The sequence below is a fragment of the Acinonyx jubatus genome, chromosome F2, assembly GCF_027475565.1.
Source record: "Acinonyx jubatus isolate Ajub_Pintada_27869175 chromosome F2, VMU_Ajub_asm_v1.0, whole genome shotgun sequence".
Lineage (NCBI taxonomy): Eukaryota > Metazoa > Chordata > Mammalia > Carnivora > Felidae > Acinonyx > Acinonyx jubatus.
This window is the reverse complement of record NC_069394.1, coordinates 57921497-57935286: the sequence shown is the minus strand read 5'-3', so window position 1 is coordinate 57935286 and position 13790 is coordinate 57921497.

Sequence of the window (13790 nt, the reverse complement as noted above, 5' to 3'; positions counted from 1 at the left end):
TCCTTCAGGGTGAATGTAAAGATGCTAGAGAATAACTTAAATAAATGATACAAATAAAGGTAACTAAATATGTAAATATAAAAACCAGTATTATTGTATTTTTGGTTTGTAACTTCTCTTTTTGTTTCTGTATAATTTAAAAGACAAATAAATAAGATAATAATTATAAACCTATGTTAACAGGCACATGTCATGATGTAATTTGTGAAGATGACACTATAAAGGGAAAGGAATGGAGATGTAGAGCAACAGGGGAATTGAATACTATGGAAGCTAAGTTGCTATAACTTCAAACTAGGTTGTTACAAGTTGGAGATGTTAATTATAATTTCAAATGTAACCACTAAGAATATCACTTTAAAATATTCATAAAAATAACTGAGAAGGAATAAAAATGGTATGTGACAAGAAGAAATAAACACGGGTGCCTGGGTGGTTCAGTTGGTTAAGTGTCTGACCCTTGATTTCGGCTCAGGTCATGATCTCGCAGTTCCTGAGTTCAAGCCCTGCGTTAGGCTCTCTACGCTGAGGATGTGGAGCCTGCTTGGGATTCTGTCTCCCCCTATCTCTCTGCTTGCTCGCCATCTCTCTCAAAATAAATTTTAAAAATAAAAATAATTAATTAAAAATAAGTCATTAATGGAAGAATCCAGAACAACAGAAAAAGACATACCATATTGAAAATAACTAGCAAAATGCAGAAGTAAGTTCTTGACTCTGTTATTAACTTACAATATAAGTGGATAAAGTTTTTAGTTAAAAGACAGAAATTAGAAGAATGGTTAAATAAATAGGCCCCATCCATATGATTTCTACAAGAGACTTACTTAAGAGTCAAAGAATCTAATAGGTTAAAAAGAAAGAGATAGGAAAATATATTCCCTGCAAACCACAACCGAAAGAGCTAGGGTGGCTGTACTAATATTAAACCAAATAGACTTTAAGTAAAACATTGTTACAAGAGGCAATGAAGGACATTATATATTGATAAAAGGACCAATCTGTCAAAAATACATAATTATATACATATATGTACTTAGTAATAGGGCCTTAAAACATATGAAGCAAAACTTGACAAAATCAAAATAGACAGTTCTTAAATAAATAACAGTTGAACATTTCAATACACCACTTTCAGTAACGAATAGAAAAATTAGATAGGAGATCAGTAAAGAAACAGAGGACTTCAACAGCACCAAAAACTAATTTTATCTAACAGTCATGTACAAAACACTGTACCCAACAACAGCAAATATACATACTCTTAAGTGCACATGGACCAGTCTTAGGATAGACTGTATGCTAAACCACAAAACAAGTCTCAATACATTTAAAAAGACTTAAATCACACAAAATATCTTCTCCAGACATAATGGAATTAAACTAGAAATCAATCACAGAAAAAACATTGGGATGTTTATAGTAACATTATCAACAATTACCAAACTATGGATAGAGCCCAAATGTCCATGGACTGATGAATGGATAAAGAAGATATGGTATATATTTATAATAAATACTATTCAGCCATCAAAACTAATGGAATTGACATTTGCAACAATGTGCATGGAGCCAGAATGTGTTATGCCAAGTGAAATAAGTTGGTCAGAGAAAGACAAATATATTATTTCACTCAGAGGTAGAATTTAAGAAACAAAACAGATGAACAAATGGGAAGCAGGGGGAGAGAAGAAAGAGAAACAAACTGCAAGAGACTCTTTACAATAGAGAACAAACTGAGGGTTGATGAAGGGAGGTGGGTGGGAGATGGGCTTAGATGAGTGATGGGTACTAAGGAGAGCACTTGTGATCAGCACTGGGTGTTGTGTGTAAGTGATGAGTCATTGAATTCTACTCCTGAAACCAATCGTGCACTATATATTAGCTAACTAAAATTCAAATAAAATATAGTAAATAAAAACAAATTCTCAGTATTAGAAATAAAAAAGGACTACCCGGAGGTAATTTTGTGGCTATATCTGATTATGTTTTTTTAATGTTTATTTATTTATTTTGAGAGAGAGAGATGCTCAAGCAGGGGAGGGTCAGAGAGAGAGAGAGAGAATCCCAAGCAGACTCCCATGCAGGGCTTGGTTTCACAAACTATGAGATCATGACCTGGGCCAAAATCAAGTCTGACACTTAACCAACTGAACCACCCAGGCATCCCTATCCCTGTTTCTGTTAAAAAGAAGAATGATCCCAAATCAAAAACCAAAGTTAAACTGTAAATAACAAGAAAAACAGGAGTAAGCTAAAGTCAAAGCTAGCAGATGGAAAAAAATAATACAAATTAGAGTGGAGATAAAAGAAGTAGAATAGAAAAACAATAGAACAAAAAGTTGGTTTCTTGCAAAAAATCAAGAAAATTGACAAATTTTTAGCTAGACCAGAGACAAAGAGAACTGGCATCAGAAATGAAAGTGGATGCATTATTAATACAAAAAAGCTATCACAAAGGACCACATATTACATTATTCCATTTCTATGAAAAGTCCAGAATAGGCAAATCTATAGACAGAAAATAGATTAACAGTTGCCTAGGGCTGGGGGGAAGTAGGTTTGAGAGTGGTGGCTAAGAGGTATTACATTTCTTTTCGAAGTGATGAAAATCTTCTAAAAATAGAGTGTGGTGATGGACATACACATCTGAATATTCTAAAAGCCATTGAATCATACACTTCAATAGGTGAAATGTATGTATGTGAATTATATCTCAATAAAACTATTAAATACTTCTGAACTAAAATATATTAAAAAGAGTTTGACCCTTTACATTGGAATCTGGGGATGAAATGGTGACTAGAACTGAGCAAATGAAGAAATCAAAAAGAGATCTTTGTTACTTCCAGGGCCAACACAATTTTGTGCAAGAAAGGACATGATATAAAGTAAATATTACTTAGCTATGAATTGTGATTCACAAATAATTATAATGAGAGGGAAAATAAAGGATGTGGTATAGTGGAGGACAGAATGGGAGAGAGTGAAATCCTTTTCTTTGATTAGGGAATTTAATTAATAATATCTAAAAGAGAAAAAAAAGTACATGTAAAAGTATATGTATATTAGTTAGATCTATAAATGTAAATACCATCAGTCTGAAAAAGTTAAATACCTCTCAGAGAGGGAATTAGAGAACACAGATAGGGACTCCTGTTTTTCATATGTATTTTTAATTTTATTTAATCACACTTAATTTTGATTAAAAGTTTAAATTTAAGGAATGCAGTAATGTGTACACTTAATATATACCTAACCAAAACTGTCTTAATGAATAGCAACACACACACACACACACACAGATATATATCATCATAGCTAAGAAAGTAGTTTCCTTTGTATTCTCTAACATTTCTATTATTTTTTAATGTAAATAGACCAGATCTATGTCTAAGTAAAAGAAAATTAGGCCCCAGTAATTTGATTCTGCCTCCTGCCATCATAGCTTGCACCATAAAATATAAAAGAGGCAAAGAAAGGGTAAGAAATTAACAAAGAGACTATTGTAGATGGTAATTAATCAAGAACACAAAAATAGAATTCTAATGACTTTATACTAATTTAGGAAATGGCATGCTGGGAATAATTGCAAGTAGATTGCCCTATGCTGACACCTAATGTTCACAGAGAACTGTAAGAAAATTTTGAGTGTGGACCTGGGCAGAAAGTCAAGTTGGATCATCCAGCTGTGTGGATGTTCTTACTCAGAAGTTCCTTTAAAAAAATTAAAAATAAAACAATGGGTCACATACTCAGCTAATACACATAAGCCATAACAATTAAACCCTAAGAATGCCACTTGTTTGTATGAATAAGTCTGTTTTTAAAAGTAACTTTTCCACAAGTCAGTAATACAAAGTATGGGAAAATGTAAAAATTAATCATTCTACTTAGTCTCACTGAGTGCACAATGAACAATTGGTACAGCAGAGATGGATATGGCAATTAAAACACTTTATAGATAAACTTAGGTTTAGATACAGATATATCTTCCTTACAGTGTATCAATAGGTCATTTCCACAGGGAATGGGAACGGACACAGCCTTCTAAGTTGTCTCTTAGACAGTGCTAAAAAGCAATACAGGGGCATTAACCTTCCATTCAAACATTTATCCCTGTAAAAAGGCTTTGCACATATTGTCTTTTGTTCAATATATAACCTAGTCAAAACTTATTTATCTTGAAGTGGCAAGTTTTTTGTTTTTAATTCTCTGCTAATAGAGTGACATATCACCATGTAAGCTGCTGATTAAGGTTAATATATGACTAGGCATTAAAGGAGATAAAAAGGAAACACAAACCCCCTGGACTTAAGGTACTTAGATGTCTCAGCTCTTGATTAGCACATCAGATACAGTGCTGCTGGACTCTTACTAAAAAGACATTGTCATCAGTCCTTCTCCCATTTCCATGACAATAATATTAGACTTAGAAAAAAATGAAAAATCTTCAAATACCAGTTCTGTTCAGTCTGTGTTTCAACATCAACCTCAATTTTTCCAGTGATGTTGCAAATACTACTCCCTGTGGTAGACTCAGCTGGAATTTAATCAAATAGAACTGGAAAAATTGTTGAATATTCAGATGGGACTAGGAATATATTATATTTTCTCTGTAAGTAAAGACTTAAAGGGAACTCATTACATTGTATTTCTCTTCAGGGGTCTTCTAAAATACTGTTAATGGTAATAGATCATCATTGCAATGTTAAAGGATTGTGTTGTTTATCAGGAGCAAATCAGGAAACATTAGCACTTTTATACACTTTCACCATATAAAAAGAGATATTGTGTGTTAGTTAAAGGCTTGTATTTGAATATAGAATTACCTAAAATGTATCGATGCCTAAAAGCTTTAGACATATTTAATATTTGGAGCAAGTGAATCTCTATTATTAATGCTACTATTTGAAAAGGCAAGGCTGTTTAAGAGTATGAAGATATTGGCTTTTAAACATACAGTTCTTCAAAGAAGAAATATTTTGGAAATAAAGAAAGTTTGTATTTTCAACAGCGACTTACAGGGTGTTGTTTTTTCCTCTTGAACCGAGAGCAGCAAGGGTGACTGAGTGCTGTAGGAAAAACCTAATAAAACCCTGTCTCATAACCCAACTTCTTCTTAGTTTTCAGATCTTACTTTGCCTAGTTCAATATTTCCCTATCCATCAAAGAATAGCTTTAAATAACTTGATTTATGAGCATTATGGAAGATTATTCTTTTCCTTTCCCCTCCTTTTTAATTTACACTAAGAATAGTGAAGGAAATCACTGTTTAATTCCTTTGAAAAGAAATGTCATTATTTCTTTTCAAAATATTCTATATAGTTTATGACTGAACCATAAATCATCATGCCCAGTGAACAGAGAAGCATTATTGTGGATAATAAAGAATAGTTGCAGATCCAAAAATTATAAAAAATATATGTATAAAGTCTATGTTACAGCAATCATAGATAAGAAGGTATCATTGATTTTCATTTCTTCCTCAACATCTGAAAAAATCCTACTCTAACCCCACTCAAGGAACATATTGTTTGAGAAGCTGACCTTATTCTTCTAGTTAATTGTTCCCTGTTCTATGATTATTTCATATTACTTTGTAGATTACTTTGTACTATTTATGTCTGATTTATTTTAACTCCTGTCTAGACAATAAGCTCCTTCAGATTACTGTTCCTATTTTACTCTTATGTGCGTTCTTAGCAGGCATTAATTGGTTCTTTCATTAAACATCATTTGTTGAGTATTCATTATGTAGTGTTGAAGGTGAAAGTAGTGTTGAATAATTGTTACCTTCTTTCCAAAGCTTCAGTCTAGTGGAGAAGACAAACAACATTTATTTGTTTGATTCTTAATAACAACTGAAATGGTATAATGGTATACCATTATTATATATGGTATATAAATTGTATATATGGTATACCATATAAATGGTATAATGTTATAATGGTTATAAACAGAGATATATAAAGCTAGCAAAAGGGTTATAGCCTCAGCTGACATCTGTAGCATGATAATATGGTAATTAAGCAAAACAATGGCAGGGGTGAGGTAGGGAAAAGTTTTAGGAATTGAGAAAGTGCAGGGAAATCCTATGTGGTGAGAGGGAACATGGCCAGCACAAGGCAGTTCCCAGAGTAATTAGAACAAAAACAGAGGTTTAGGGATGAGGAGAAGCTGAAAAGGAAGGTAAAGCCAAGCCAATTAAGGGTCTTGCTGGCCATATTAATGGTCTTGTATTTTACCCTCAGAGCAATAATAAATCAATGAAGGGACTAAATGAGGTGATGTTTTAATAAATTGTGCCATCACTCTCAATTTTACATATATTAATAGTTGCAGTATGGAAACCAGATTGGAGCAGAGTAAGAATAGATGATGGAAGCCAATGAATATAGGTCTTAGCCCAGTGCTGACATGATCAATGGATTGTTACCTCATCCGCAAATACATCTGGGTGGCTTACCCTCAAAAATTTTTATAACCCAATGAGAAAAATCTCAGAAACAGAAAGGATTGCATTGAGGATTTTTTTTTTAATTCCAGCCTAAAAGTAATTCACTGAGATTCTGGAAGTCTAGAGAATTTGAAGTGATAATGGTTGTTAAAAAAGAATATTTAGAGGCTATTTAGATAGGTACTGTTTTCCCATCTTTTAAACACTGCTCTGTCCATTTGTTTTATATACAGTGAGACATAAAATATAAATGGGCAACAGTAAAATTATATACAATATAGAACTCTGACCCAAAGCCTACAGCAACGGCTGAGGAAACCAATCCATTATCTACAGTAACCAGCCCTTCAGGAACGCAGCCTGCTATTTGTAAGTCAAGCTTGTAAGAAGTCCGACTGCAATCTGTTGTAACAATCCAAGAGCCAAATAGTAACACTTAAGCCAAAAATACCAGACTTGATTAATACTGGAAGTTTCCATGATTTTTGTCTGACTTACTACCAACCAGAGAAAGCAAATATGTACCCCCAAATAATCACATAAAATGTCCCATTTCTTGTTAACTCATCTCCAGCTTCTGCCTACTAATAGCTTCCACTCAGGGCGGAATCCTTCCCTTTTTTTTCTACTCCTCTGCCTGCCTTTGACTCTGCCAGCCTTTGACTCTGCCAAACCCATGAGTGATGATGGCTGACTTCCTTGCTAAAACTCTGAATAAGTACCTTTTGCTTCTGCTCATTTGGTTGGTCTTCATTTATTTCCACAATAGACTCTCTGCAGTAGTGAGTTCTGTTGTGGAGCGAAGTATCCATTTGCTACTTCTAGCTGAGATATTGAATGGAAGAGCTACTGTGTCTTTGAGTTAATATGTATGTGACTGTACACGTGTAAGAGAGAGAAAGAAAGAAACATAGAGAGGAATAAAGAAACAGAGAATGAGCAGGATATTTAGGAGTGGAAGGTTGTTATATTCATTTGTTCAGCTCATTTATATTGAGTGTCCACAATGTGTCAGGCACCATTTAAGGCCTTTTTGATACATAGAGGACAAGCCAACGATCCTTGTCCTCATGGAGCTTATATTGTAGAAAAGAAAAAGACAATAGGCAATGAACATAATTAAAAAGTAAATTTTAGGGGCACCTGGGTGGCTCAGTCAGTTGAGTGTCCAAGTTCAGCTCAGGTCATGATCTCGCAGCTCCTGAGTTCGAGCCCTGCGTCGGGCTCTGTGATGACAGCTCGGAGACTGGAGCCTTATTTGAATTCCATGTCTCCCTCTCTCTCTGCCCCTAACCTGCTCACATTCTGTCTCTGTCTCTCTCAAAAACAAATAGACATTTAAAAAAATTTTAAGTAAATTTTATAGCATTTTAGAAGATGGTAAGTTGTATTTAAAAAATAAAGGCAAGGTAAAGAGGTTGTCAGGGGTGTGGGTGGAGAGTAATTTAATAGGTTGTCAGAGAAAGCCACATTATGAAGCCGATAGTTGAACAGAAAGTTGAGGAAGAGGATGAAGAGTGAAATAAGTACATTTATTTGGGGCAAAACTCTTTTAGGCTGAGAAGAGCTAAACAAGGGCCTAAAGATAGAAAGATGCCGTGTATGTTCAAATAATAGAGAGGTGAATGTGGCTGGGATGAGTCATAAAGAAGAAAGGAGATGAGGCCAAGAGGTGGTAGGGTTTATATGGGGGAGAGAGAGAGAAAGCTGAGAGGCCATTGCAACTATTGTTGCTTTTTATCTGAGTGAAGTGGGGAGTGGTTGCCGACGGATGGGTGGTGGGCAGACGAATGGCATGACAGATTTTGAACAGACCCTCTGCAGCTGCACTGAAAATAGACTAGAGGGGACAAGAGTGGCTTTATGGTACACACTATACATTTTAATATTTACATTTAAATATTAGTGTGTTTAATAATATAAATATTCACAAAGCAACTAAAAATACAACTAGACAGTTCTGGAAATACCAATTCCAGAGGTGTTAGGGACTTGGGATTCTTTCAGTTTTCTCTTCCTCTTCACCTCCTCCCTGTTCCATCCAACTACTGTAGACTACTCTAGAAATTTCATAAGCCTGAAAGAGGACATATGGCCTCCAATAAAATTACATTAGGACAAAACATTTTAGGGGTGCCTGGGTGGCTCAGTTGGTTAAGTGTCTGACTTCAGCTCAGGTAATGATCTTGCAGTTCATGGGTTTGAGCCCCACATCAGGCTTCATGGTGCAGAGCCTGCTTGGGATTCTCTTTCCTTCTCTGCCTCTCCCCAACTTGTGCACCTGTGCTCGCTCTCTCTCTCTTGCATGCTCTCTCCCTCTCAAAATAAATAAACTTCAAAAAGAAGAAGACAAAACATTACAATAACATCCCCTAAATTCAAGCCCAGTTTACAGATCACATGATGCCTGTGTCAACTGTATAATTTTCAGTCTCAGTGACAGTTATGTCCAATATCATTCCACCATAAGTAATTGAGCAAGATGCATTGGGAAAGAGTATGAACCATTAGAGGAATTTACAATATACACATTCTTAGACAAATTGTGATAACTTCTAATTTTTAGGAGGAGAAAAGTAGAACTGAAATAAATGTAATTTAAATCATAACATTAATATTGAAGCTCCAAGAAACTTGCTTCCTCAGAATCTTGCCCGCGGCTCATGTCAGAAAATCCCTGCATTTTGATGTTAAAGCGATGCTGAAAAGTAAGATACTGGACTGATACCAAAAGAAAAACACATGCAGAGAAAGCTGTCATATGCCATAAAACAAAAGAAAATAAAACAACATCAACAACACAACAACAAAGAAAATGTGTGGTTCAGAGGAATTTATTACCTGAATATTCAATCTGTTTTCCAACTAATCATGTGAAGAGAAATTTGAGATGGAGGAATGTAAAATGTCTTACATTTTGGCATCAAGAAGCTATTCTGCCTTTTTTCTATTTTCATTGAAGAGAAAAATGTAGGAATCCAGAAAGAATGCATGTCCAGTTAACCTGGCTGTGGCCCACTGTCAAGTTATTCCTTTCCAACCATAATATTTTCTGATGGTTAAGGGATATTCCAAGAGTATAACTTATTTATATATTCAAATTAAATGAACAAAGAGCTATCTTCACTACTTTTTCTGAAGCCAGTTATCAATACACTTGCAGAATATCAAATTGCCAATTATCTTTTTTTCACATCCGCACATTTAGCGGCACTAAAATTATGTACTTAAATTTCAAATAATCATGAATTTCAACTAAAAACTGCATGAAAGTTAAAATAGATGTGCCTCTACCCATTAAATTCATGCAGTATGCAAATGAAAATATATTAAACTCCAAGGGACTAAAAATAGCTTTGTTGAAATTATTGTTTAAAATAATTAATTTTAGGGGCTCCTGGGTGGCTCAGTCGGTTGAGCGTATGACTTTGACTCAGGTCATGATCTCATGGTTAGTGGGTTCGAGCGTCATGTTGGGCTCTGTGCTGAAAACTCAGAGCCTGGAGCCTGCTTCAGATTTTGTGTCTCCCCTCTCTACCCCTCCCTCACTCACGCTCTGTCTCTCAAGAATAATTAAATGTTTAAAAAAATTTTAAAAACTAATGATTTTATTTTATTGTTTAAAAATAATTTAATTTTAAAATGGAGTTTGTAACTCTTCTTTCCTTTCCATCTTTAAGACCTTTTACTGGAAATTGTATTAAATACACAAATGGGAACTCTTCAGACACCCTTCAAAGAATCAAAATTTATTTCCCATTATATGACAAAGAATATCATAACCAGTTCTTAGGTCTTTTTTTTTATTAACCTGTTACTGACTATGGCACATGGCCCCCAGAATGAAAGCTGTATTCCTAAACCTGGCTTATAATCAGGTGTGGCCACGAACTAAGTTTTTGCCAGTCTCTGAAACTTCTATTTTGGGTGTTTCTGTCTTCTAGCAGAAATTATGTTACCACTAACACACATTATAAACACATCTTATGTACCTGAGAGTACAGATATAAAAATTAATAAGTGTGGTATAGTGAAGGGCATATGGAATATGGATGGCGTCAGTGTATCTGAGTTCAAGTCCCACTTTGGTCAATTGCAATAGCTGTTTACTTCTGGCAAATCAGTTAATTTTCAGAGCTTTGGTTTTCTCATCAGTAAAGTTATGATAATAAAAGTGATCTTATAGTTTTGATGGAGTAAAAATGTCTTGTAAAGTGAACCAGTCTATAGAAATTCTAGTTACAATAGTGATATGCCTATCTGAATATATAAATAAACGACTATATAAAAGTACAAATTCTCTTCACCTATGTACTGAAAGAATGCATATTACTAATGGTCTAAAACTAATAGTCTTTTTGGGGTTTGATTTTATTCATTTCTAATTGTTTAGCAAAAGATAGGTAATAAAGATGAGAAAAACTAGTGTGATTTTCCTTTTTGCATTTAGCCAACAGATAACTGGAAACATAGGTGTGTACTCAGCCTTTTATAATACGAATGTGAGGCAGTGGGAGAAATTTGATTGTGTTAAGTATGTGGTGAGATTCTTTTGTGCTGTTTCATTTACTGTTATAAGCAACCTACCTACAATTGTTGACCCATACATTTTGCTTTGATGTATAGAACATTCCTGTAGAATATCAGATTGAGTTAAAACTCATTTAGCCAAGAGAACAGAATTTAATTAAAATCAAGAGAATTCCTTTAGTCCCTAGAGTCCTTAATAGGAGCACTGTCTCATGGAGGTAAGATCTAACCACACCCCACAAGCACTTGCTACTATATTTTCCTGCATACTATGGGCTTATTCCACTCTCATTAAAGACTGTAATAATTGAGTGCTTCTATATAGGGAAACATTTGTTCTGAGTTCTGTTAGGTTTTGAAATAGGCACAGCATCAAAATATCTTGTCATTACTGGGTGAAAAGGGGAATAAGAATTAGTGCCCATGTAATCCTGAATAACATGTCTTCTTCCAGATTCCCAGCCTATTTTTCCCCATATGTGTGCATATTCTTACATGCATTAGTTGTGCAAACATTTTTTTGTGTAAATCTCTGTATATATTACCATAATTTTGCCAAATATGTCACTATTGGCTACGATCTTTAATGAAAACATTTCAACCTAATCTCATTTTCTTTCCATATATACACTTTCCACTATACACACATAGTCTACTTTGATGGATCCTAGTAGTTGAGTTGAGTTTCAGTAAAAAGTATAATTTAGTAGATTAGACCAGAAATACAATTGAATCCCTAAATCATCTCTCAATTGTCTGCAAAAATGGAGGTGGATAATTATATGAAAGTATAAAAGTATTTTCTCTGTGGGGCACCTGGGTGGCTCAGTCCGTTAAGCATCTGACTTCGGCTCAGGTCATGATCTCACAGTTTGTGAGTTCAAGCCCCTCATTGGGCTCTGTGCTGGCAGCTCAGAGCCTGGAGCCTGCTTAAGATTCTGTCTACGTCTCTCTTCCCTTCCCTGCTTGTTCTCTCCCTCTCTCTCTCTCTCTCTCTCTCTCTCTCTCTCTCTCAAATATAAAATATAAAAAAGAAAAAAAAAAGAGGCATCATTAAAAGTATTTTGTCTGTGGGTTTGGAAGCCATTTTTTTGACCTATTATGCAAATATGCATGTTTTTAAAGACTCAGATATCATAGTACTTTATTTCATACTTCTTAACAAAAAGTAACTATTAAGGTCTAACGCAGAGAAACTTGGGATGGAGCACAGTGCTACATTCTGACATTGGACATGAACTAAGTCCTCTGACTGTGTATAACATCTCATTGTGGAGAGACAGGCAGCAAAGCACACATTAAATCAGTGTAGTCACAGTGCCCACCACCCTTGGGTCATGAGGGAAGAGGTGTGGTATTCCCATGATTTTGACCTCTTTACATAGAGAAATTATTTAGGATTCTTGGTATAGTCAACAAAATCCTCCCCAAACAAGCTTAGCTGCAAATCCAAGCAAGTAGGCTAGAAAAATGCATTTAGATTAAGAAGCAAAAATAGAAAGGGCATATTAATTATCACTCTTCATAAAAATATTTAAAGTATATATAAGAGATTAAAAAGATCCCGCTGTAAATTTACAATGTTTAGAATTCCAACCTTAGCATATTGGATGATGGAATGTCAATAAAGCTAATTACATATTTCCATAAGCCGCAGAAGTAAAGGGACCTGGAGGAATCATCTGTTGACATTTAAATATCTACTGTGCAAAGTGGAAAGCAAGATTTGATCCAACAATGCCACCTGGTTAATCCAGCAGTTTTTATTACCTGGCAAATTGTTTTTGTGCAATAGTGCGTTTTTATGAAATTATCTGGATATTGTCAGTGTTCTAATCAACATTTTTTTCTCATCTCCCTTGCCCTGGAGTAACTCCATTGTAACAGATGTTTCTCTCTTTAGTGCTGGGGTAAAACTGCATGTATCTTGACATAGGCAGGCAGCACTTGGCTTTGGAACATTAAGTCTTCCATCAGGTTATTCCTTCAGTTTCAGTCATTGGCTTGAATAGGACTGTTTCATCCAAGCTCAACAACATGGTATCCAAACACTGTTTCTCCATTAGTCACCTGGTTCCACACTCCAAAATGCAATTCAGACTTGGAAACAAGTGTGTATCCATGACCTTTTAGGTCTAACATGGTCTGGTGAAAGCATATTGGAAGAGTGTTAGTCTCACCAACTCACTTGGTGACCTTTGACAAATTACTTGACCCCAATGTGCTTCATTTTCCTTTCTACACAGGGAACAGGAGGTGATAATATATAGCTTCCTTCCTTATCTTTCAGGATTTTAAGGTTAAAATGAAATAGCTGTTACTTACATTTTCTTTTCACATGTTGATGCTGAAATGTCTTTTTCTGTGCTGGTAGAAACACGTCGCCACATTTATAAGAAAAATGTGGAAAAGGATTTAGTAGAAACACAATTTACTCCATTTTACTTCCTAGAACACATTTATTCCAGTAAATGATGATGCCTGGTATGTTTTAAAATGGTAAAAGCACAAGATTCAGAATTCAGAACTCGATTGAAATTCTGACACAGCTACTTTAAAGGTCTCTGCTTCATTTCCAGAGACTTTGCCAATACCTAGCTCCATACACTTGGGCATACTTAGCTCAATCAAATTCGAGATAAAATCTTGGCTGAGATGTAGAGCATTCTAATAGCAAGTTCTTACTCCCCAAATCCAGTGACTCATAAACATCTGCTGGCCTTCCACAGTGTTCAGCTTGTCTAGCTCCTTGCAAATAAGGTCCAGGAAACAGGATTACTACTTAGGATATCCAGGGAAG